Source organism: Anopheles merus, chromosome 2R (assembly GCF_017562075.2).
Source record: "Anopheles merus strain MAF chromosome 2R, AmerM5.1, whole genome shotgun sequence".
Lineage (NCBI taxonomy): Eukaryota > Metazoa > Arthropoda > Insecta > Diptera > Culicidae > Anopheles > Anopheles merus.
The window spans coordinates 30857163-30882871 of NC_054082.1; the positions used below are offsets into that span (position 1 = coordinate 30857163).

The window sequence follows — 25709 nt, forward strand, 5'->3', positions numbered from 1 at the left end:
TGTACGGCAAGCAGCAGCAACAAAAGCGGCAGCATCCCATTCCCACACGCGCGACTCTCCACAGCAATCGTTGGCATTTTCCCCGATTTTCCCATCGGTCGGAAATGGGAATGGACAAGCGGGAACGGCGAGCCACCGTAGATAAAGCTGCGTTGTGTTCGTCTTGATTGGTTTCACTTTCACGTATCGATGCACGGATTTACATGCGCATCTCCTCCGTGCAAGCAAATCGAGCGACTCGGGAGACGGGCAATGACACGAGAGGGGAAGAAGAAATAATGCGGACACGGTGAAACTGCGCTCAAGAGAGTGATTTCGCTTTCGTTGCCGTACGCCGTTGGTACGAATGGTATGGTGGGAATCGTTCCATCCCTGCGCACCGGTAAAACACGGAGGTTTCCCGTCTGCGTTGCTGTCTACGTTGATATGACGCTATCTTGATATGGCGGGAGGCAGACGCACCAGAATCGCACAAATCACGATGAGTGAGGTGAATGAAACGAAGGGTCATGGACGGAAGTTTTGGAAATGCGCATGATTTCACCCACGGCGCACAGTCCGCGCGGGTTTGCCATGTTTGTTAAGCGCGAGCGGGAAAGTTATACAGTACCCCCGACACATGATGCGGCCGCCGTATCTGTATCGTTCCAGGTAGAAGGGTTTGTTGGGCTGAAGGAGCACCCTACGCTGGCAACGAGATGCCAATTAACGGTGCACACCGTGGGCAGAATGTCGTGGTCGCATAGTTTTGTGCCGGCCAGTGGCGGTATGGTTCGGGGCTAATTAATTGGGGCCCGCAGTAATTGGGTGTGCAGGTTCCATGTCAGTGTCCACGACAAACCGGAAGTCTGCGGCCGTTTTACGTCGATGTTAAGGCAGGGGAGGCAGAGGTTGAGGATCATCTCAGGTAAAGAATGCTGAGCCGTGTTGTAGTGACTTTATGAAGCGTAATTAAATTTCTTAATTGTGTAGCATTAATCCCTACAATGTTGGTCACAGCAAAACACAAGTTGAACATTAAAAAAATCTGGCAAAAAAACAGTTGGTTCATGAGAATGATGGAGAAAAAATCCGGGCCAAAGATGGAATGTGATCCATCGGAGTGCTTGGGAAGGTGTTTGCGCTCTGGTCAAAGAGGTGACAACATTCTTCCGCTGGTCCACTTCCAGCAGCCAACCGCAAGAAGCGACCGATTGCGGATCGATTCGCCGCGGATCAATGTCCGGATCGTTTTCGGATCACCTTACGCGACACGGTTATGCTCTTGCTATCCATCAAGCCCCACCTTCCGTCGGGTCGCGCTTCGCGCGTGGAAGAAAATTACAAATTTCACACTCCCCGACTGTCGTTCCCGGTTGATTCGATCGTGATCGCGAAAAGCGCCACCCCTTTGGTTCGGTTCCGTCGATCCGCACGACTCCTGTGGATCGTTCCAAGTGGAGCTCACACTTCACCGGCTGGGAAGAAGTAAACCGTGACCGAACCGTGTGCCGTCGTCTCGACCCACCGTCCGTAGGGTCGGAATGACGAATCGTCGGGTCGCCATTAGTCCGAATGAGGTCTGCAACGGGACGGGGGTATCGTTTCGCCTCGGCGCAAACTGCTGCCACCATCGTCGTGACAGTGACAGTGATTGGCAGTGGCAGTCAGACGGGGCCCGTCCGTCGTGCCGTTTCGGCCACCGCGTTTGTGTGGCTCGCGAAAAAGGCCGCGGTAGCACCCGGCACCCAGTGCGAAGATGATGATGGTGGTGGATGCTTTGCAAGGGGTGCTGTGATTGATTTATGCCGACTCACATTACGATCCGCCCGGTGCTGATGGCGCTTGTCCGGCAGCTAATCTGAAGCGTACCAGCGGGGGGGATCGTACCATCGAGCTGGCTAATTAATAATGCCAGCAACCGAACGACAGCATCCACACACACACACACACACACACACGCGCGTGGATGCGATGGCGCTGGCGGTGGTAAACGCGGCAGCTCGCGCGGCACCATTTGAAATGCAGCTCCGGTCGGCGCTCGGCGTCATAATGACAGATCGTTAACCAATTATTTTATTAGCAGTGTGGGCGATCGCAACGATCGCCGGTAGGTTCTTTGCTTTAGCCGCGCGGTTGAGCGGAAGGGAAGCTCGGGAGAGTTTATGTTTTTGTTGTTGCTAAATCTACAACCCAAGCTAAACAACGGGTGAGTCGAGCAGACTCTTGCCTGCGGGAGGTTTTTTTTCGTATGTGTGTGCGCGCGCGCGCTGTGTTATAATGATGTTGGTTTTGCTTGTTTTCTAATGATTGCTTTGCTTTTGTTCCAGTGATCCAGAAAGATAAAGTAGGCGCGATAGCCAACCTCCCTGGGGAGAGAGGAGATTGAAAAGCAAACGGCGTAGAGTCGACGGAATGGCTGGAATGGCACCGAAACCGGTAGTCCGATCAAGTGTTTGCAAAGGCAGGAATGGTAGGCTGAAACCAATCCACCAGATGGTGGTGGCCGCCGGTGGCGATTCGCTGCAGATGTGATCCGCACACTGTGCTCAACGGCTTGATCGTGCCGGATTAGCGTGCCAAACCGTGGCGATTGCAGCGGCAACAGTCAGGGCATCGGGAATGTGTCTCCGACAGTTGACAGTTGTGGGTAAGGTACGGTACGGCTTTCTATTCGTCGCCGCCAGCGTCCTGCTTCCATGCTACTTGCCAGCAGCAGGGGGTGCGTGCTGCGCGCCTTCAGTGGGCCAAGGGCGTCAAGGCTAGGAAAGGCTTATTTCTCTCTCTCTCTCTCGGTCAGGTTCATTGTGCCGATTTACGCCTCGATTGGGGGTTGGTGCCACTGTGGAACAGCATTATCATCCTCAGCAGCTTGTGTTGCTGCTGCTGCTGCTGCTGCTGCCTCCATGTGAACTATTGGTTCACGTTCGCTTATCCGCGTGTGAACCGCGGCCTGGTGGCGCTACGCGATGGTGGGAAAATTGTGAGACCAACGCCAGAAGAAGATAATAGCAGCATGCTAAGCAGGCGTGCGAGAAAATTGGGATCTTATTTTTCCCTCCCTCTTACAACAAGGAGAGGAGAGAGAGCTTACACCTGCATCACAGACACACATGCACACCTGGAGTCATGCACACAGACGCATAAGCAAGCAAACGCTGGGGCTCAGCAGCAGGTAGGAATGTTTACCGTGCCGCGGGATTTTAGATGCGTATCGGCTCGGCCCGAAGTCACCCCGACGCCGGTAAAAGCGGTAAAAGCAGAACATTTCCCTTCCCAGCCCATTATCGCGCATGGGAGTGTTTGAGTTTGGGTGCAAGGCCAAGTGCAAGCAGCCCCCCCCGAGCATGGGAGAGTTGTCGATGGGGTTGAGAACGGAGGGTGGTGGGACTCAGTTTCACTGCTGATGCTTCTAAACATTTGCTAATTTATTCTTCGCTTTCCCAGCGACTGACAACAACGCCCAGGGAGACGACGGGGTGGTATAGTGCACACACTTTTCCTTTTGTTATGCTCGCGATGAGCGTTGGTGGTGGAGGAGGTGCTGGTGTAAATTTGTTATAAATCATTCTGTGGCTGCCTGAGCGGCCAAGCTTGGGAAGCGAGATGGAGTGGGAGAGGAAGCATCGTTATCCAAGGGCACAAAAGGGGAAATGATCTTCATTATCTGCAGCTGCGATCAAGGGCTGCCCCGTGTGCGGATGTACGGTATGGAATAGCAAGTGATAATGACGTTCTTGCACAGCTTAAGACGTGTTATTTACGATGATGAGCCGTTGAAACTTTAATACGATACGGTTTGATGGGATGTGGTTAGTGAAAGCGATCTTTGTCTGTTGCAATCGTAATGGAAAACTTTTTATTTTCTTTGCTGCTCTTGTTGTTATTGTTTTTTCTATAGGATCTTAAACGATGAAAAGGACATTAGAACGATAAAATGAACGATCAATGAAGGATCTTTCCAGGGTCGCTTATACCACTCTCGCATAATGCCAAACCCTCCAGCTAGATGAGTGACCAGCTTCCATGTTAAACATATTACTACACTCTCATCCCTACCGATATTCATTCTCAGCGGCTCACGTAACACATTCGTGCTTTGCAAATGCAATAACCATGTACAAACCGTGCTCGAAGGAACAGTCTCCGTTTAGACCGCTTCCCACACCTCTTTCGTACATATTTCCCTTATTTCTTTTTCGCGCAGTGCGTCCGATGGGGCGGTTTTTCCCTGTTCAACACCCGCAGGGTGGAATGGACGATCATTTCTCCTGCGTGGTGGTTCTGTTTGCCGCTGTCGAATGGCAAATTACTCCACCACCACCACCACCAATGGGCCTGTGCGACACACGTATGCGGGAGCGTACACGGCCGATGGCAGCGAAAGGACAATTTATGTGGTTCCAATTTTCAATTACCAATGGGGCAGGGAAGCGCGTGTAGGTCAAGGTTTGACACTTCCTCTCGTAGCCTTACAGCGAGGGGTTAGGTTACGAAAAATAAAATTGTTTGCGCTAGACTAGGGTGGATTCATCTTTGAACCAATCTGTACTAGAACTGCTGCAAGACTGGAGTGTCACTAGCGGCCTAACTAAGGGTCAGTGGGGAAAAAATCACCATCAGCTGTACTGTTGACTGCTGGACGGTGGACGTTGGTGCAAACTTCCACCCATTGGCAATGGCGATACCAGTAAAAGTATTGCGCCCGTGGAACTAAAGGAAAGATTTACGAGCACAACGGTGAGCCGTTTGTCCCACTTTCGGCTTTGTGCTGTGCTGTTAGCTTGGCTTAAGTAAAGAGAAAAAGTCTTTGTTTTTTTGCTGCTGCTAGAGCAAACATTCCCAAGCGTACTGAAACGCTTTCCTTTGCATTTTTCGTGATATTACCAGCGGGCAAAAAAACGTTACATTAAAAATATCACAAACACGCTTCGCCTCGGTCGAACTAATGACACACAGCGAGAACGCCAAGATCATTGACTTTTTTGCTGTGAACTTCTCGGAAAATGGTAAAATGTGAACCGATCTGTCTATTGTAGTGCTGTTAATGCGCGCTCTGCACCCTCCAAGCAGGAATGTGATACTGACCTCACCGTGAAATGTATGCAACGTTTAGATTGAACTGTGCTTCAGCGCAACGTTGTCGTCTTCGCAACTGGCAGTGTGCATTCTTGACGGGGGCGCGCGTTCCCGTGCAAACAAAATCTAACGGATCTGCGCTTGTCCAAAGTGGCGATGGACAGAAGAATGGACATAAAAAATAACGCTCCACGGAAACAACAACAACTTACGATTGTTTTTGTTCTGAAGCTCCCTGGTCAGCTGCAGTTTCCGTTTCCCCCCCATCGTCCCCTTCCCGCTCGACTGGTTGGAGTGATGGAATTTAAAATTCTAATTTTCCGCCAACACCGGCGTTATACGGCTCGGAAGGAACGTTCGGAATGTGGCGGCGTAAGGGGCGTTTGTGGAGCATGTTTTATTAATAAAATTAATCGCGTTGCGCGGCGCAGCGTTTGTTTGCGCAACAGCGCAAAAAGCCACTGCCCGAGCGAGCGTGGGTCAGTTTTAGCGTAATTTTAATTACATTTCCGCACGTTTAACATGGGAGTGGCTCGGGGTGCGTAAGATTCTTCCCGGCTGGATAGTACATGCCTTCCCACTATCTGTCATGCGGGTGAGCGGGAGTCAGTACAACATTCTTTTTGCTTGTTTGATAAGGGAAGGATGTGAAAGGGCTTGCAAAACTTTTATTACCGCAGCATACATTCACGCATCTTCAAGCAGGTTGTCACCTGCGAGTCGCGCGCAGCTAGAAGCATCGCGTAACAGTGCGCGGTCTCCACCCTTTTTCCCCCAGTTGTTTTTAAGACCAGCTAAAGAGCGCGAACGAACGGAAACGGGTGTAAAACGAGTGACGAATAAAGCAAAAGGGTGAGTTTTTTGTTGTTTGCTCACTGCTCTGTTGACGTCGGGAATGGCGTGCGCATGAACGGTTGCCATTCCTTCGCACTGAAACGCAACTGAACTCGAAGCAGTAGCCATTCCGCAGTAGGTGGTTGTGCGCTAACGAGCTGCCTCGGGTATGATCGTCGTCCGTACCTTCGGGTGTGTCCGCGCGGCCATCGTCGTAGTTGACGTTGGGTGGTGATTACATGCTAGCGATAGTCGCAGAAATCCATTGGGCGGGAAATGGGCATGAAATTAATAATTAACTGTCCATCAGTGCACGCCAACCCTTTGGAGAGCATGAAAGGAAGCGATCGTACGCGTGTGGCGAGGATCAGCCTAGGTCGCAAAAATGGATGGCAATTGGGCAACCTCAATCACTGATATTACTGTGACGATTGTAGTTGCATCGATCTACCATATCGTTAACGTTAATGAAAGGGCAAGCAACTCATCGCGATTGTACCAATGATACAGTCAAATTGTGAGCGAACAATGTCCAGAATGAACGGCAACCATGATGCGTGTGTAAAGCTACTGGTTTGCTCCGAAAGGCGAATCAATTAGGAAAGCTTCGCTGAAAAGTTCAATGCGTCCGTTGAAGCGTTTCCCCTTTTCCACCAATACTTTGCGGTTGCCAATGTACGCACACGACTTTCCGCTTAGCTGCATATGTAATTTTTTTCCAATTCAAAACAAATCATTTGCTGCGGTCGGAATAACGAAACTGTGATAAAAGCGACGAACCCTCCCCATGTGCCGCACGCTTTTGAATGTCAGCTAGGGAAACGACAGACTCGCGGCTCACTTCAGGAACGGGGGTTTGTTGTTTGTTTGGTTGGCAGCACTCCCAATCTTTGCTGCGGTTGGTTGACCCACAATCTGATCCCTCCGTTCGCGTTTCCGTGAACGCCAGACCGGGAAGTCATAAATCAAACATTGTAACCCAGCCCTCCATCCCGAGCGCGAGGCGAAGCTTCCTCTTTGCGCTTAGTAGCATGGCTGGGTGCGATCACGTAATGAAGATCGGTGCAATTTTTAATGCAAAAGGAAAGACACTCGGATCGAGGAGGCTCAAATCAACCCACTGAACTTCGAACCGTTGTCGTCGTCGTCGTTGTCCGTGAGTGGGTTTTGCGTTTGTTTTTTGCGTCCTGCTGGAGGCTCCCCGTCGGCGCAATCGGGAGGCCGGCTCGGCCCGTGGGAGAATGGAATGGAACAGAGAAATAAGTGGAATCAAATGTCACGATCCGTCGTATCCATGGGGTTACGGTGAATCCGTGTTTTTGCTGCCGCTAATCCCGACGATTCGTTTGCTGCGTTCACGTGTCCCGGTTTCTGAGGAGGTTCCTCGCCTCCTCACTCGGCATACAAGTCTTTCGTGCACACCACCGGTACCGGTTAGTATTGTAGCTGATGGGAAGTTTGTTTTTGTTGGACGGATGCAAGGAGGTGAAATTGAAGAAAAAAAAAAAAACCATTGCACAAGGAACATTATTATTTCGCAGTCGCTGAAATACTGGCGAAAAGAAAAACGGAGTCGGACAAGAAATGGATAGCGTTGCCTGTTTTTCCGTTGCCAATCCAGCACCCAGTGGTGGAACGTTGGGAACGGTTGTGTTGTTTGATGGTGCTGTTGCTGCTGCTGCTTCGTGTTTAGCACGGCGTTAGACAAATGAAGGAAGTTTGTTGCGCGATAAGAGTGCACGCTGCACGCGGCGGGATCGATGACTGTGCGCGGCTGTATTGGCGAACATGGCATGGCATGATCTGTTCGATCTATGCTGTCTGGTGGGAGCGATTGGATTGTTTTTGCTGCTTCCGTTGCTGCTGCTACTAGTGTGGACGGCTAATGAACCTTGCGCTTGACATTGACTTTACTGCACTAGGTGGGTCTGTTGGATCTTTTGCGTCTTTTGTGTGCCGTATTGGTAGATGTTACAGCACAGCGACTGCATGCTGTGCTCGCTGCTGCCTTTTTGTCGTGAGATGAAATTAGGGAGAGTCTTTCTGGCTCTGCCGGTGGCAGCATCACGTAAGTTCTAGAGTGCCGTTAGACCAATTTCGACAAACCGAAAAGGTAAGTGGCATGCACTGAGTGGGCCATTTGATTAGCGATTGGCGTGTCGTTTGCTTGCGGGTTGCTTCCAGCTTGAGTGGGTTAAGTCTTGTGCAGTGCTCGTTCCTAATACGGACCACTAACTACCTATTAAATGGTGATTCTACGTTTGAACGTCTTCCGTAATGCGCTTTGTTTGGGAGGTTGCGGTTCGTAACTGTTCTTTAAATTTGAGTTTAAATACTCAACGGTATAAGAGATGACTGGTATCAGTTATCATCTTCAACAAGGGGCATATTAAGGCATTCTAGGGTTTTTTTTAACACGATCAAATGATCAGATTGTCGTTGAACAAGCTCGAGTTTGAGATTTCTTCAACCTAATTGTATCACATCAAGTATCAACAGCCGTGATGAATCACTGCGGGTTATAAATCTAATCATCGGATCAAACGTACATCTCCTCCACAGTTGTACCCATTCCTGATACGAACGTGCAGAGGCAAGAGGGTGCTCTACATACGATTTAACCATCTGATACCGCTAATCACTTCCTGGGATCACTTCTGTGTTTCACTTTCAACCATCCCACCATCTAATGAACCGCGTCCAGCGTCATGGAACAACTTTTCTTAAACATGTGTATTACTTTCGCTCGCACAGATCAATAGCCTGGAATCAGGTTTACCTCGATCGAGCGTCTGTGCATGCCCCGCGGCGAGAATGTCATACAAAATATCGGTCAGATCCGAGTCGGTAGCCGCGTGCGAGACGATGACCATGCGCAGCACAGATTATAGTGTTTACCCGTGTCTTAATAATCGTCATCCCGAACACCCTGATCGTACCCGCTGATCGTGTGTCTTCAGTTAGAAGGGAATGGGGGGAAGGTTTGAAATACGAAATCAATTGGTCGCTCGGGAGCCATCCGGAAATTGATCGCCTACGGTAAGCTACTAGCATTACAGGCGAACGGAGAGGGAAGCAATTAATTAACCAAGTCGAATTGGTAGTCATCCCTTCTACTATATCGATTTGTCTGGAAGTGAGTCCCCAGCTGGGACGGCTTCGTTTGCTTTAATTCCTGTGTCATGTCATGTCTTTCTCTATTAGCAACCAAGCTGAAGAAATAAGGCTAGTTGGTATGGTTTCGGGAGGTTCAGGCCTTTGGGCAGCGATCATTCGAAATGGCAAAAAAGGTGTCAATAATAGGGAGCAGCAGCAAAAGAGGCAAAGAAAGCAGAAAAAATCTTACCATCCCTTGGCCGTGTGCCGATCTGATGTCTAAATTAGCCACTTTTAAAGGCGGTTAATCACCTTCGGTCATTAATTACCGAGCGGAGCGTCAGCCGCTGGTTAATTGGTGATGGAGGGTTAAGGTGTATTTTTTTTGTTGCTCCTCATTGCTCACCCATTCAGCTCTGGGCTCTGGTACTCGGGATTGCTGAAGTGAAGTGAGTGCTCAGTGGCGCACAATCGGGAGTCGAACTTAATGAAACGCACTTGAGTTGGGTTTTTTGTTTGTTCCCACCTTGTTTTGGCATATGGTTTAAGGTTTCTTTTTTGCCACTTCACAAACCGTGGTTTTGCGTCTCTGCTCTAGTTGCGGAGAGCTGATCGCTCGAGGTCAGTCAGAGATCGCACGAGTACGGGAAAAACGGGGATAAGTGTGTCGAATGTATTCGGCTTTCTTTGCCTTCACTTGATCGTTTGACGTTTGATCGGGCAGAGCAAATAAGGTCCAGATAAAAAAAAATACAACATATTCTTCACGCACCATTCCGGCTTAGGGCAGATGTTTAGATACTGTTCGTGCACAAGTGCACAGCACTTCAATGCAAGCAACTTTTGCCGCACCGTTTGAGTGGTGTGGATGAGTGAGGGATATATAAACAAAGTGAAACAGTGGGCGCATCAACACGACCAGTCCATCCTTAGTGCAAAGATCCCTTTTTTATCTCCTAACTCGTTGGGTGTACGTTTATCAGCACTCATTCCGCGTAAAAACCCGTATCGCATCGAGTCTTTACATTCCACCACAAAAATAGTACCAATACGTTCGTTCCAATTGGAATGGTTGGGGAAATTTATGACCGTCCACAGAGTGCACGACTCGTTATGCGGACGTTGTCACAGCTCGATACACTGTCTGGCTGCTAATTTATTTTCACACCAAATTTGGCACCCCGTTTCGAGCCCGTTTTGCAGCAACTGAAAACAATGCCTGTGCGGGTTCGGGTTCAGACCGTTCCCCCAGGCCGGTTCTTTGCCTTCACTTGATCGTTTGACGTTTGATCGGGCAGAGCAAATAAGGTCCAGATAAAAAAAAATACAACATATTCTTCACGCACCATTCCGGCTTAGGGCAGATGTTTAGATACTGTTCGTGCACAAGTGCACAGCACTTCAATGCAAGCAACTTTTGCCGCACCGTTTGAGTGGTGTGGATGAGTGAGGGATATATAAACAAAGTGAAACAGTGGGCGCATCAACACGACCAGTCCATCCTTAGTGCAAAGATCCCTTTTTTATCTCCTAACTCGTTGGGTGTACGTTTATCAGCACTCATTCCGCGTAAAAACCCGTATCGCATCGAGTCTTTACATTCCACCACAAAAATAGTACCAATACGTTCGTTCCAATTGGAATGGTTGGGGAAATTTATGACCGTCCACAGAGTGCACGACTCGTTATGCGGACGTTGTCACAGCTCGATACACTGTCTGGCTGCTAATTTATTTTCACACCAAATTTGGCACCCCGTTTCGAGCCCGTTTTGCAGCAACTGAAAACAATGCCTGTGCGGGTTCGGGTTCAGACCGTTCCCCCAGGCCCCTTTTTGCACGGGCATATACACGAAAGCCATTAATCAACACCCTGTTTGACCGACTGACGGCAGTGGCGGCGGCTTTTTTGGTCAGCAGTGGCAACCACGAGCAACCGAGCAGGAGTGTAAGTGAAAAAAATGGAAGAGAAATAAATTAGACAGCTTAGGGCTTCCGTTTGGCCGGAACAGTGCTGCGGGGGAAGGGATGCTGCCGTTCTCGTTCCGGATCCACCGAAAAGATCTTACCGAGTTTGGTTGCGCGGCACGTGTTTCATCGTTTTGTTCGTTTCGTGGGGGGAAAGCTGCTTGGCCGTTAAGAGGAAAGCCACAGAATGTAGAACCATCGGGCAGCTTCGAAGCACTAAAGATGAAAGATAAAATTCAACGTTCTGGTGGCTTCAAGTTGCTGAAAGGGTCTAGCGACTAGCCCAGGGGGTGGCGAGGGGTTCAGAGATCACCCGCGAGGTGCATAAATTATACACGAATTTGTTGAACGAGTTTCAACAATCGGCGGCTGTTGGATTTATTGGCTGCAAGCGTGCTTCCCGGCAGCGAGCGAAGAAATCGGGAAACAGTTATCTTTATACATTGTGTGTTCGAAAAGGGGAGAAGAGCGCGTGCCTCAGATGAAAAGGGTGCGTGCCTGCGGCTGTGCGCCAGACAGCGTGTGGACATGTATGCTGTAAGTGTGTTACCAATGCGAGCAATCTTGATTTATGTTTTCGGGTTCGTCGCTTAAAATCTTGCTTGACGGGAAGCGCGCCTGAAGAGGTTAATTTGAGAATGAGAACCCCCGGGAGTAATGGTTTGGTACGATAGGATTCGTCTTATCGCATGTCAACGTAAACTGGCTTTGTAGATTACCATTTTTAGCTCCAAACAGTTTCGTTAGCCAGTTAAAACGAGTTCAAATTCCCCCCACAGTCACACAAAAAGTAGGTTAAAACTCTTCAGACGACCCTTTTGCAAATGAGTGTTGACCGTAAGAAAGGATTACATTTTGCCCCACCGCTGGCTCCCTGAACGGTCCAATCCAATTCATCAACCGGCAGCCCAAACAAACAGGGCCGCGCGTGTGAAAGAACAATAATCCGCCAGTGTTGTTCGATTAAAGTGAAGCAATTTGTTTGCTGCCATGTTTTGCGCGAACCAGAACGGGCCACCGGTTTCTGTGCAAAACTGGAGTGAAATAAAAAACCAATCCGGCCTGATGGTACGCCTTTTCCATGTCCGTGTTACATCTTTTCTTCCGATCCTGCCCGCCACGAAACCACCAAGCTAGCGGAATTTGTTTTGTTACCATTCAACCGCTTCTCGTTTTGTGTGTTTATGTGTTTTTTTTGTTTGTCTGTTTGGCTGAAATCTTTGCACAAATTTTGCTTCGGTTAAAGGTAAAACAATCGACAGTCGTCTGGTGCGGGGCTGGAGCAATTCCCTAGACGAAACGGCAAATGAAACGGCAAAATGGAAACGAATCCACCATCCAGCCACGGAGCACGTTGTGGTACGTACGATCGATGAGTGGAAAAGCCGGCATTAACCGCTCGTTTGTTCGATTTTGTGGGCCCTATCTATGCTATGCTAATTTATTTATCTCTTCCTCGCCGTAAAAAGGAGTTGCAACTTCCCGAATCTCGTCGCCAGTTGGGCGTTGTGGCGGTGAGGAGCGCAAAGCCGAACCACTTTAACTTCGAGCAGCGTTTGTCGGTTGTGCGACGGTATCTGGTGCAATGACTTCATTTCTCCCGGCACTCAACCACACAAATACACACACACATACGCCACGGTTGATTACCCGCAGTGCTGCTCCGGGTGGCATTGTATTTCTTCTGCTCCGACAACCGGATAGTTTCCAGCGGGGGGGAGGGAAGGAAATCGCCGTGGAGCAGAAATTTGCATTTATCCGTTCCGATCGTTTGCAGCGCGTGGTTCATTCGTGCTTCGTGTTCAACCAGAAACCCTTCAACCCTTCTCCACTCTCCCTCTCGTGCTAACTTCTCACCCCTTCCATACAAACGGCAATGAATTTCAATTGCGATGATAACGATCAGCATTACCATCATACCTTCCCGTTTGGCCATCAAATTGCCCGCGATCGTCATCATTATTGTGCGCTGGCACGAAATAATCATCGATCGATTGCCGCCCAGAAGGAAGTGCTCTAAAGATCTGCACCATACACTACCACGCGCACACACACACACACACACACACAGCCATGCAAAGGACCCTTTCTTCTATTGGACAGAATAAATGCCAGACAAAAGCGACCGCCAGAACGACTGAGTTGTTTGGACACCGTTGGATGCCTCCGTTCCGTTGTTGTTTCGTTCGTAAAATACCGATAGCTCCATTATTTGATGCTTGCAGCATAGATTAGACTGGAGGTGGCACCCCGTGTTGGCCACGGTTCATATATTTCTAGCTTCCCTATTCGCGGCCAACAAAGGCAAACTAGAAATAGAAAAAAAGCCCAAGAGATTAGCAACAAAACAGAGCTGTGTGGCCGTGTGTTGTGCTGCAGGTTCGTTACTCTCCGATCGCAACGGTCGCTCACGAACGCGGGCAGTAGCTAAGCTGTGTAATTCTTGTCTTGTATAGGACTTCCTTCCGCCCTTCTTACATGGGCCATCATTGTCCCGATAGATGGAGGAGGCTTATTGATTGTTTGATTTATTAAACAGCTCCCCAACCTCGAACACGGTACGGGAGATTGGAAGAAGCATTGAATTATGAGAATACTCGCCGAATAGCCGAAAGACCGGTACCAGATTGGCAGAGCGTGTTTTGCCAGAGGAGAAAGGAATATACGTACGAGTAGAACACGACGCGCGAGACTTTAGCTGGAAGCTGTTTGATTTTACGTGCCTTTGTGGGGTGGTCTATGCGATTCGTCCTAGCGATCTACGGCGACGGCGAGAGGGAAAGAAAGACGCGCACGCGTGACAAATCGATAGTGTTTGGCTTTTACGGGTTAAGAATTTAGTCGTTCACTGGAACGAAAGCGTGCTGAAACAGTTGCCCTAGTTTACTTGTGCAATGTCATCCGTCTACGGGCGTTGGACAGCATTTTGCATGGAGAATCAATTCCTCCCGCTTTGGATTCGGCAGCAGCTTGAATGAGTCATCGAAAGTTGGGATGATAAATGAATGAAATTATTTATCAAATTTGTACGAGTAGATTGTTTTTTTTTTCTTGTGACCTGGTTTCGGGGGCTGCAGAAGCAGAAACATTAATCAAACCAATTTCGGGATGTGCAAAATGATGGAACACAGAAGAAACAGAGAATTTTCCACATCACATCACGTGCGGGCCGCGATTCTTCTGCCGCCAAAGTGTACGCCCAAGAAGCAGGAACCGCAGTGCTAACCACATACACACATGACACGTACCGTTGATGGCCGTCATCATCAACGTTGATTGTCGGCAACCTCCTCCCGACGGCGGCACAATACACCTAATACATTGTAAAAGTGGTGCATTTGTTTTGCATAACAAAAAACCCCCCTCCTTTGAGCGTAGTTTTTGCCTGCGGCCAGGGGGTAGAACGTCTTCGCGCATGGTGAAAACGATTTAATCGAAGCAGCGATCATGGAAGCGATTCGCCATTTGATAGCGCGCTCAGGGACGATGGCTGGCCGCAGGGATATGGGTGGAAAGCAATTTGTTTTCCACCATCCTTGGTGCACGGTGCTCCAACGGTGCTTGGCGGTGGCATGGTACCAGCCAGTAGAAACTGTCTGCGCTAGCTGTGTGTGTGTGTGCTTGCTCCGGTACTACGCCGGTTGATCTAAAGGTATTTCGTTCTATTCTTGCCGCGCCACAATTTAATTGTAACGTTGGTTAGAAACCGCACATTACACGATTTACTGCCGGTACTGTCGGGAGGGTAGGGCGGCGAATTCTTTGCCGCCGGAACTGCTCCACAAGGAACCTTTACCATCGCAGGCGATATGGAACTGAGCGAAGAAGGTATGAAGGTGGTACGCTGGATCTGCTGTTTTCTGTTCTGTATTTTGTGTTTCGCATTTGAGCAGGAACATAGCACAACGGGGGAAGGAAAGAAATCTGCTGCCAGCTGGTGTAGTTCAATGGCTGTGTTGCAGATTTTTTTTTCCGTTTCCTATGCGTTTGTTTTCTTTCATTCAACCTACGCCTTGGCGTTGGTTGCTAAATCTTTTTTTTTCTCCTTTTGTTGCTATCTTTACTTTTTATCACACTGGTTGGTAAAAAAACGGGCAAGAAAAACGCAATGGGCAATGAGCAGTTTTCGATTGACTGTTGCTTGCTCACACAGGAGGCTTCCCCATAAGCGCTTCGTGCGATGCTCAATTTTGAGTGGGAACATGGGCGGCAAAGCGAGTGAAAGGTAAAGTGGAAAAGTTTTGCCTTGTGCGCCAGCTGCCAAAACCGAATGTGTGGCTTTCGGGAAGGTACGATAACCTGTGCTGTATGCCGGTTTGGTGTTAGAAGTATGCTACCGTTTCCAGGGGCAACGAAGCTCCCGGCCGGCCCGGGCTGTGAAAGATGCAAAATCCAAAACGCATCGATCGGGCTTGCTTTGTTCGCTAATTTCCTGCCACAAAAAAACTTGTGATGAAGCAAAAAATTACCCTATTTGTGACGGGAAAGAAAGCATGAAAAGGAAATTGTTGCCGATCGGTAGCCCCCCATATAAGCTGGAGATAATTTTGTGCGCAGCCGTGTTCGCACAAAGCGCGTTCCCATTCTTAGGGCGTGCCAAAGGGCCTTTTGACGTTTGACTGGCAAATTTTACTTTTCATCTAATCGACCGGTCCGGTGCGCAGCGTAGAGCAGGCACGAGCATGATTAGCGTTCATCTGAACGGGTGTAGGTTTTCTTCTTCTGATGGACTGAATCGGTAAGGGCAGGCGGCAAATGAAATCAATTCGCAAACGTAGATCAAGGCATCATATGGCCAGGCCCAAGGGAGCTGCTACTAGCCGGCGGTATGGTACCACATGTGGCTCGGGAAGTGTATCGGTGGATGATCTAGAAAGGTAACGGGTTTCTGGGCTGAATAGAATCAAACAACAAACCGTTGTATTTGGATGTTCCATTCCAAAAGGGGGGCGTAAGTGCTTTTGTTGAGGATGAATCGGTCGGCCCTGGTGCACCATCGGGGCTTTTCCAGCCGAAAGAATAGCTCATCTGCTTCGGCGCAACTGCTAGGAAGCAAACAATTATGCACTGTTATGAATCGGACAATTTTCATGAACTTTCTCTCTTTTTTTCTCTTAAGTAAAGCTCCAGTAAAGATGTTGGAAGGGCTTGCATTTAAACTGACTGTAAAATCGATGCACTTTGGTAGCTGTAGCTCGGCTGTGCTATGAACTTTCTGCGCCGGAAATTGAACAAGGTTGGTACGACACTAATCCAGTTTATCGCGACATGTTCGTTGGCGGCCGGAAAGGGCAGACAAAACACTTCTGTTGCGAATAAACAAAACAAAACAAACACAAGGGAACTTGTGTACTACGAAATCTCCATTTCCATACGAGATAGCTCAGGTTGGGGCTTTTGTGCGCATAGGTTTAGCTCCACCGACAAACGCATACACACACACACACACACTCGCTCTGACAGAAGGCATCCAACACGTGCTCTGGCAGCAGCGATCGTGCTGACAAGTAGTTAATTTATGACCACTGCCACCACTCTCCGCCCTCGAACCGGGTCTCGAACTGCTCAGACGACAAAGGGCAATGTTGTGCTGGACAGCAGTTAACGTGTCGCGATTGTGTACACCGGACGAAAGGCCAACACACGTTCGGTCATCGATCGCGAGACTGACACACTTGAGCCAGCGCACTCGTAAAATCATGTCCACCAACCTGCTCAAGTGCTCGAGCGATCGCTCCAGTGACGATCGTAGCACAAAGCTGTGAGAAGAAAGAAGAGTGCGAGATAAAGGGAGGAACAAAGCAGCGCTGCATAATTATGCTTCCGAAAGAGTGGTGCCGTTTTGGACGTACTTTGGAGGTTTCCTTTTTGGTTTCCGTTCCATTGGCGTCTAAATTGCTCCATTGAAATGCTTCTGCCAGAGTACGAGGTACTTGTTGTGAGATGATTGTGAGATTCCGTGCTGCGCTGTAGCGAGCACGTGTGGACACTTGAGGATGTTGCTGGTTGTCGCATACACAGCGTCCATTGTTCGGTTGTGGTTGTATTTTTAAGGGAAAGAAGCTTAACAGATGCGTTTTAAAAAGACAAATCCAAAATTGTGGAAACTTTATCCACAAAACGACCAAAAACAAGGCAAAAGTTAGTCCAAATCGATCGCCACTCGGTGCCCTAAAGTCTCACTGTGCAAGTGGCGCCTTCTAAATGGAATTAATTTGACCTTGTTACCGAGAACGGTAACTTTCTATCGCCATCCTTACCACCAGCAAACACGCGACTTGGGCAAAACGGCACATCAATTCAACTGCAGAAATAAAACTTTTTAAATTGCTTTAATTTGTGCGTTTGGCGTGGGCGCTTATGGCAATCGCATGCTCCTCCGTCGCGACCTCTCCCCACTCTGGCGAGGGGAAGGGATTAATTAAAATCGTTTTTAAAGAGCGAAACGGGAAGGTAGCATTCATCTGTTTTTGCCCGCAGAGATCGCGCGCAAACGGGCAATCACCGTTCCCCCCGTTTTGGCTGCGAACGATCTTGTGTGACTTGTGCGTTCGTTTGCCTCTTTACTTTCTTTCTCGGGTACATGTCTTGCTTTCTTTGCTCGGCGCAACGGCAGCGCCGGATTAGCGAGCTTTGCTGTGTCAGGGCAGCTGGTGACCGTCGATGCTGGCCTAAGATAAATAGCAAAAAATTAAATGGACAATTTAGCAGACAACCAACCAACATCTCCCCCCCCCCCCTCCCGCCGGCAGGCAAATGGAACACATCGCGCGCGCGCGGCAGGAAGGGCTACCAGAGTTTGCACTCTAATTATGTGCTGCTGTTGCTGCGTTCGCTCGCTAAGCTAGAAGGCAGCACATCTAAATGAGCAAGGAAAGCGGTGTGTAACAAGAGAGGAAGAAGAAAAAATCTTCCCCTCGCTGCACACCTTCCTGCATGCTCATTGTTTTTTTTTGTGTACGCAAGCCATTAACGCATGCGGCATTGCATCTTTGCCTCCTGGCCCTTCGGCTCGGGTGCTCACCGGGCCTGCTGGCTGGTGAAGTGATTAGGGATTAAGCCCGGGCGGTTTTGTGGGCGGTTTATGCGCTCGCTAATGATGGTTTCCTTTATGGGCTTAGAACACTTCCCCAGGCATCCCAGTGGCCCCCAGTGGAGGGGAATTCCGCAGCACTCTGCTTCCAGCTACTTACAAAGCCGCGATCGCCCCCTGCCGGGGGCACCAACACGAACTGGCTACGGGTTTACACGGCTCGTGAAAGCATCGGTTTTGCTTTCGTTTGATCGGCGGTTGCTTACCTGTGGGGAGGAAACATAAAAATAAAAGCATAAGTACACACGGGCATTGAGCAGTAAATCTTAGGGAACGGCAAAGGGGAGCAGGATGAAATGCATCATAGATGACACGGGTAGTAGGTTAGAAGTAGCATACGCGTGTGTGTGTGTGTGTGCGTGCGTAGAAGTACGTTTTTCCTTTCCAAGCACATGCACAAACGGAAGCGTGAAAGGGAAATGTTTCTAAACTGCACCGGAAAAGCTTCGACGTGAAGAAGCAAACGGCGGCAAGCAGCAGTGCGGCTACCAGTGGCTAATAGAAAACCCTTTGCGTTTGCTGCGCTAATGCGCTAATCATAGGGATTTGGGAGGCTTGGCAGCGCGCCACTCCGCTTAAGCTGGCCAGGTTACAATGTTTACTGTATTATCGTGTACCTCCGGCATGGTTGTTTGCCGGTCAGGAAAACGGAAAGTGGTTCTTACTGTGCTGCGATTCTAATCCCGTACCACCACCCAGTAGTACGGCTAATCACAAGGGTGCTGAGAGCTTTTATCGCTGTACGATCGTAACGAGGCACCATTGGAAGGAAGAGCTTGGCAGTGCTGGGAAGAATTGATTATTTTAGATTTAATAGCAAGCTATTTACGCTGCGGGGAGTATGTTTGGAGTAGGTTGTGGGTTTTTGTTGTTTTGTTTTGCCGGGCCTAATTGAATAACTAAGCACAATCACGATGAATTGATACCTTTCTAGAGCTCGTAAAACTTTATGATGCCCATACTAATTTGTACGTACCATTTGTATCTTATTTAGAGATAATATTTTCTTCAGAAGCTAACGCAGTTTCTTCAACATTATATTAATTACTAGATTTGAATTACTTTAACTTTCAATCTAATATAATGTAAACCTTTTATAACGATTGACCGATCGATAAACATATTTTTTATATCTGATCATATGATAATGTGCTATTTTCGCACCGTTTTGGTGGAAGGAAAAGTACAGGAAAAGGTCCAAAGGTAGCTCCAAAAATAGACCGTCACATTTACCCATTTTACTCGTCGGTTTGAGGCTGCCTTTGAGGCCGTTTGAGCGAGCGCAAGGAAAGGGAGGCTGCATCGTTAGCGGCTTCTAAGGTAGCCAGGAACTAGGTTTGTGCTATTTATGGCCTGAAGTATGTTTTTGTGTCTGTGTGTGTGTATATGTTCCTTCCTGCTTCTCACAATCAACCGCAATTCAGTCGGCCAGCCAGGTTGGCTTCGTCGAAAATTCGATGCCAATCCTCGGCCATCGAAGCCATCGGCACATTATGCTTCGTGGTTTATGCGCCAAGATCGGTTACATGCCGCGCTGTTTCTCTTCTCTTTGCTCCCCAATCTGCTCCTCGTTGTGCCGAATCTAACAATGCCGCCGGACGCCGATGGAAAGCAGCTCGAAAAACGAGAGAAAGGTGCTAATGATCTCATCATCAACATCATCATCCTTACCACGCTGCCAGTCAGTCGGCAGCACCAGCAGCTCGATGGCTTCAATACCTCGATGCACACAGTTACCGAGACAATTACCATCGAAATCTGTACGGGGGATCAAGTTTGGGCCGAGGCAAGCCTTAACGCTGCCTGGCTGCGGGTTGGGAATCACTTTTCAGGCATCTATGCGGAGTCGCGGAGAGATTAGAAATGAATCCTGAACCATTCCATGTCGCTGTCTTTCTCCTTGCAATACCGACCCCGAAAGGCTACAAATTTTGAACACTACCTTCGCGACGAACGCAAAGTGAAGGGGCAACATTTAATCTAAATCGATGAACCCCACCTCGATGAACGATAATCAGAGCGGCTGATTGGATCCCCGGGTGCATCGCCATCAGCTGATTACACGCCGCATTTCGGTCCACTCCACTCCCATTTGCCCGTACCGCCATCTCAATCTGACCGGCCGAATGCCAGCCAGCGGTACGGCTAACTGAATTATAGCTTGTTAATAGATAAATTTCATTAAACTTGCTCCCATCCGGAAATCGCAACCATCCGTCTTGCTGCCTGCCTGGTCGGTTGCATCGATTATGTTGTGTGCTTCGCGTATGTGGGCGCCTTTTTTTCAGCTCGTCAAGTTGTTTTTCCTTCATTCGGTGCCAGAGGACCACCGACACGTACCACTCAGCTGTGTGACGATGAGCCAACCGCTCCGACCGGTGGAACAATAAAACTAACAGTACTTATATCGTACCACCGTGAGCTTCCCTTCGCTCAAGTGCGCACGCGCAAGGGCGTATTGATTGCGCTTGGTAAGAATTTATGAGTAGCGCCGAGCTGAAACAGGCGGGACAGGCGAAAGTGGTACGCGAAGAGTAGCAAAATAACACGCTCATGTAGAGATGTTTGTATTGCGCTTGATATCGCGCCACCGCAAGCTGCCCGGGGAAGATGACGCTTCCTATACACCGCCGCTTGTACGATCGTTCAAGTCTCTTTTGGCGCCAATCGCGTCGATGGTCGCGCGGTGGCCGGTGGCGCAGGTATCGAGGCGGCTGAATTTAATGATAATCGCCCACAGTCATACAATCAATCAACGCGCACCAGTGATGCAACGGGGAGAAAGGGCGGAGCGGTTAGACGCTGGCCGGAACGCTCATTCCGAATTCCCTTTCCCGTTGGATCGCAAGGGTCCGTTGCTCCGTTCCCGCTCATGAGAAATGCTTTCAGAAAGCATGTGTGGGGAGGGTTTTTTTCTCCTACGAAGCCAACTGTCCCGTTCTGCAGGAAGGAATCTTGAGTCGTTGCTCCTTATTGTTGTTCCCGTTGAATGGTTCAATTGAAATGACTTATCAGCTTGAGTGGGTAAGGAAGGGCACAAATACTCAAGATAGCGAAACATTGCCACACTTTAGATTGGTAAACATGTTCAACTATCACATTCTTTTCACGTTTAAAACTTGTCTCAATTAAAAAGTACCAAAAAGAAGGTGAAAGTTGTAGCAATTGCCTATAATTAGTTTAATCATGATGTGTGAGTTTGTACCCTTTGTATCGAATAGTATTCTTTGAATGTCTCAATTCAAGCCAAAATTAACATAGTTTCTCCCTTTTTACACGTGACCATCAGAAGTAATGATGCATCCCACTCCCACTCAATATAATTCATCAGCATAATTCGCTACAGCAAGCATCATTTGCTCGGTGTTAATGCAAAATGATTTAGCTAGACGTTTCCAAGCAAGCTGCTTACTATCAATATTCATTACATGCAGCGTAAGAAACGGTCGGGGCCGAGTATGAGTCAATTATGCTACACTCCTGAGTAGTTAAATGGCCATTACGAGCTAATTGAATTGAAATACTTCGATATGTATCGCTTGCTACAATCCGTATGCCATCGCAGGCGTGAAATACAAACACACATCGCCCAAAGAAAGCATATTGAGGCTGTTGCTAAAACACTTGACCGCGCTCTAAGGCTCAAAATCAGGTTTTCGGCCAAAAAGCAGATCAACCACAGCGACCACAAAACAAAATAGAAAACGAAACTACACGAAAACTAGTTGCTATCTTTTCTAAAGAACGGATCCCCAAGGTGGAGCGTGAAAGTGAAATTTGACGGAAAATCTTTTTCCAAATCCCCATCCCCGAAGCTGGCGGTGGCAGCGACGGCGGCGGTAGTGCTTTTACTTTGCAATAGCTTTCAACTGAGTGGCAAAATAGCGCCACATTGTGCTCTGCATGGTGCGGCCTAATGGCGATTGGAGCCCTCTCCCTCTCGCTCACAGGCTTGTTGTCGGAGTGCGATTATCGGAAAGTGCGCTTATCGCGCAATCCGTGACCTGCGATCGTGTTCCATTAGCCGCCGCTCAAGCTCATTAAACGGGCTGCTCCGGCCGCAGAGCCTAAAACAGGTGGTCGCCGTCAATTGCAGTAAAAACTAGATGAAAAAATCTATACCACCCATCAGCAGGAACATGAAACTATTCACAACAAATACGGCCGCGGGGTGAAGAACGAAAGTGAGAGCCAAAATCGTGCCCATGGCGATTGAACCGCAGCACCCCAACAGGGGTAATAAATTTGCCGATTGATTTTTCACCTGCCACGGCAGGCGAGACCTGTTTAGCATGGGCTGTGCGGCGTTGGCTTGGGAACGGAAAGTCTCGTCCGAGCGGGAGCAGGAAAAAAAAAAGCAAATACCAAATGCTGATATGCTGCTGCGAGCGGGATCGGGCATCTAAAAGAAGGCCCATTCCAAAGTTCAGTCACGGATTTTTGGCGCCTCGCGTGAACGTATTTGCAAATTCCCCCATCAACTGGGGCCATCAACAAGCCTACATGTCTACAGTCGAGGGTTCCTTCTCGTTCGCCGACATCTCAATCGCCGGTGGAAGGTTGTTGTGCGTTTTGCATTGTATTTATGATAATTTTCACACCGTCTGCTAAAGGATCTTGGGTGGTGTGTGGTTCTGGGGTGTGTGTGTGTTTTTTTTTGTCGATCTTTACTTTCTACGCGAGTTCCGTGTTTTGCTTACTTTCGATCGTAAATCAATCGGTAGCAGATAGGAATAGCAGATGGGTTGCTTGAGGGGGTGGGTGAGTTTGAGGTCGACCACCGATTGGGATGAACCCGGATTACGCTTTCCTTTCGCATAGAGCACATTGTTGGAGCGATTGGAATTTAGCCGGAGCTGATCCGTTTAGCCATTTTATTACTTTCATCAAGTTCTGACAGGGACGAACAGTTAACGTCTCATTAGCGGAAAACGATTACCTGCTTTGTGGTTCTAGATTACAAGTCGTGTTTAGCCATCGTTTTGCTCACTTTTTTGCACATCGTTCTGCCCAAAGAGTTCAAAGACTGCCAATGAACTAAGCGGCGGGCCGTAGGTCAAAGTATTCGCACAGGCAAACGAACTCTTGCTAATTAATTGATTGATGAGATGAGCTGCAGAAACGGTACGATACAGAAGCGTTAAGCATCGATGTGGTGTGGTGAGGTTATCGTCCTGCTGCTTAGCTCGATCGCGTGAATGATGAGATTGCTTTTTTTTTTGGATTGGATGCTGAGCAGCAGCATATTTGCCCCGATGTTGCTTCGCATCGAACCATTCTTCCTTTTGTGTTGTGTTCTTCCCAGCTCAAACGGCAATTTTGGTCTATTTGTTCTGGGTTGAACGCGGTTAAATTCCGATAATTTGCATCGTTACGGGGCGGGGTGTTGTGGCAGAGCTCGCTTGAACAACACAGCAAGAACATAACCCCCTCCGTGCAATCATCCCGGGGGCGAATCGAGCGAACCGAGCAAGTTGAACCATCGCGCAACAGCGATGGTAAAATTGCTTCCGATTGAGCTTTAGTTTCTTGATTGTGTGTTCAAGTCAACCGTACGGAGGTCGTGAAGTGATTTGTACCTTTGGAGATAAGCTTCAACAGGCCGCAATCGACGTGTATTAACGCGATTGATTTGCTAATGATTACAAATCGTTTCTGTGCGGCCTTGGTGAGTGTGTACGTGCGATGAAAAGGGGAAAAGAACTTTCAACCATTATTTTGAAATCGTATTTCAGTGCAACACTCCTGCCGAAGTTACATGGAACTATCTGCGGTAACTAGCTGCTGCTGTGCTTGTTGGCAACAATTGCTGCCCATGTAGGTCATTGCGTATTGTTTTGATTCTTTAATTGTGCGAGCGTTAAACCAGATCTCACACCGGCGATAGGCCGCAGCTACACTTTCACTGCCAAACCAATGATTACTTATCAAAACGCATTCAAAATATCATTTTACACTTTCCCCCCTCCCCCCCCCCCCTCGCACGGTGGTACTGATTGTGGTGTGAGTGTTTGGAGCAGGGAATGTACTCTCTAACTCCCGCTCCGTGTTGGCGAAGTTTTGCTGCATTTCCGATGCGAAACGAACGAGGCCGGTGATATGCCCGTCCCGCACTTTGGAAAGCGAATGGTACGTTTGGGTTACTTTGTCTCAAATGAACCGTGAAGGGGAAAATGGACGGGTTCGATGATGAAGATATGGAAAAATGGCAGAATTTCTAAACCGCCATTGACCGGTAATCAGGTCATTAGATTGTTTGTGCTGAACTGCAACAATAGAAACCGAGGGAAAATGTAACAGAGGGCAACTTTTTTTTTCTCTGTTCCAAGACCTTGGATGGAATGATAAAACGTAGATACGGCCTCTTTATATGGGCAATGTACAGGAAAAGTTCAGGGTCTGGTCGCGACCGAGTCGCAGGCAATGGATGCATGGAGCAATGGAGCAATGGCTGTGTTCGATATTTGTATGATCAATTTCCTGCAATAATTCATGCGCGGGCGAGAAAGATCGCTTCGAAGGAACCACAAGCCGAAGGTCGTGTGCATGCTGATCATTTAAATGCCTTCGATTGTGCATCACCGTTTTGACCGTTTCGTGACACAGCATGAAACGAATTATGTCGGGTTCATGCAAATCATACAAATACACACAAACACACACACACACACACACACACTTAACGCAATCGATCGTTATCAGCCCTATTGTGGTTCGACCGTTATGACCGTACGATGCGACGCGATAGTGGTTGTAATGATCGCACCATTTTGAGCGCCCTTGGAGATGGAGCCTTGGAAAAGGGGTTTGTGATCCCTTGAACTGACCTTCGGTTGAAGTTTTTATGCTAATTCATGCCACGAGAAAAAAAAACGGGTCAATTTCAACAGGAAAACATGTTGCAGCAATCATAATCGAAATGTTTGTCTCCTTTACCGTTCCAAATTGACAGCCTTGTAAATGCATCTGTGTTGGGGTAAGACCGAACGGACGCCACACTAACGTGCTTCTTATGGATGAAAGGCTTTCCAGACCCTTTCCAGCCGAATATTGAATCTAACCGAACGGGAAGGACGGAGGCGAGACCGTTAATTTGTAGAGTGGCGATTAAAACGATAATCATCACAGTTAGAAAGGGAATGGGGTAGAGAGACTGGGTGCGAAGGGTTTTTTTTCCTCTATTTAATTTGAAACAGATACGCAAGGGAACGTTTGGTTTGGGGAGTGTTTGGATAAATCGACCCAAAAACCTATTCCCAGCGTGCGTGTGCAACGGGATATTTTCCCACAAGAACGCCAGGTAGCTCTGGTGAGGCAAAGTGAGGGATACCAGAACGCCAAGTGCAAACGCGCATCCGAGCCGGGGCAACGCGAGAGCATGCGAGAAAAATCAACAAACGTTTCCATTTCCAACAGAGAGTTTACATTTTCCATGACTCAATTACATTCGTTTGCGTTTCGGGTTCGACAAGTGTTTGGGAAGATTCCTTCCAATTCACGGCATTGTTTGCGCGTTCGGGTGGATGTAATGCGCATCGGTTGAAGGCAAAGAAAGGCAACAGCCAACTTGATTGAACCAGTTCACCGTTTGTCGTTTTGTTCCACCAGCGAGAACGCTTCCGCAGACGCTTGCAACGTACGAAATAACGGGAGCGTGTCAT

The 25709-nt window shown here is 48.5% G+C and overlaps 1 protein-coding gene across 2 annotated transcripts in view; it reads right to left on the bottom strand.

Annotated features, from left to right (window-relative positions):
* LOC121600107 (uncharacterized serine-rich protein C215.13) overlaps positions 1–25709 on the bottom strand; it is a 78675-nt gene that overhangs the window by 13980 nt on the left and 38986 nt on the right. The window lies entirely within an intron of this gene.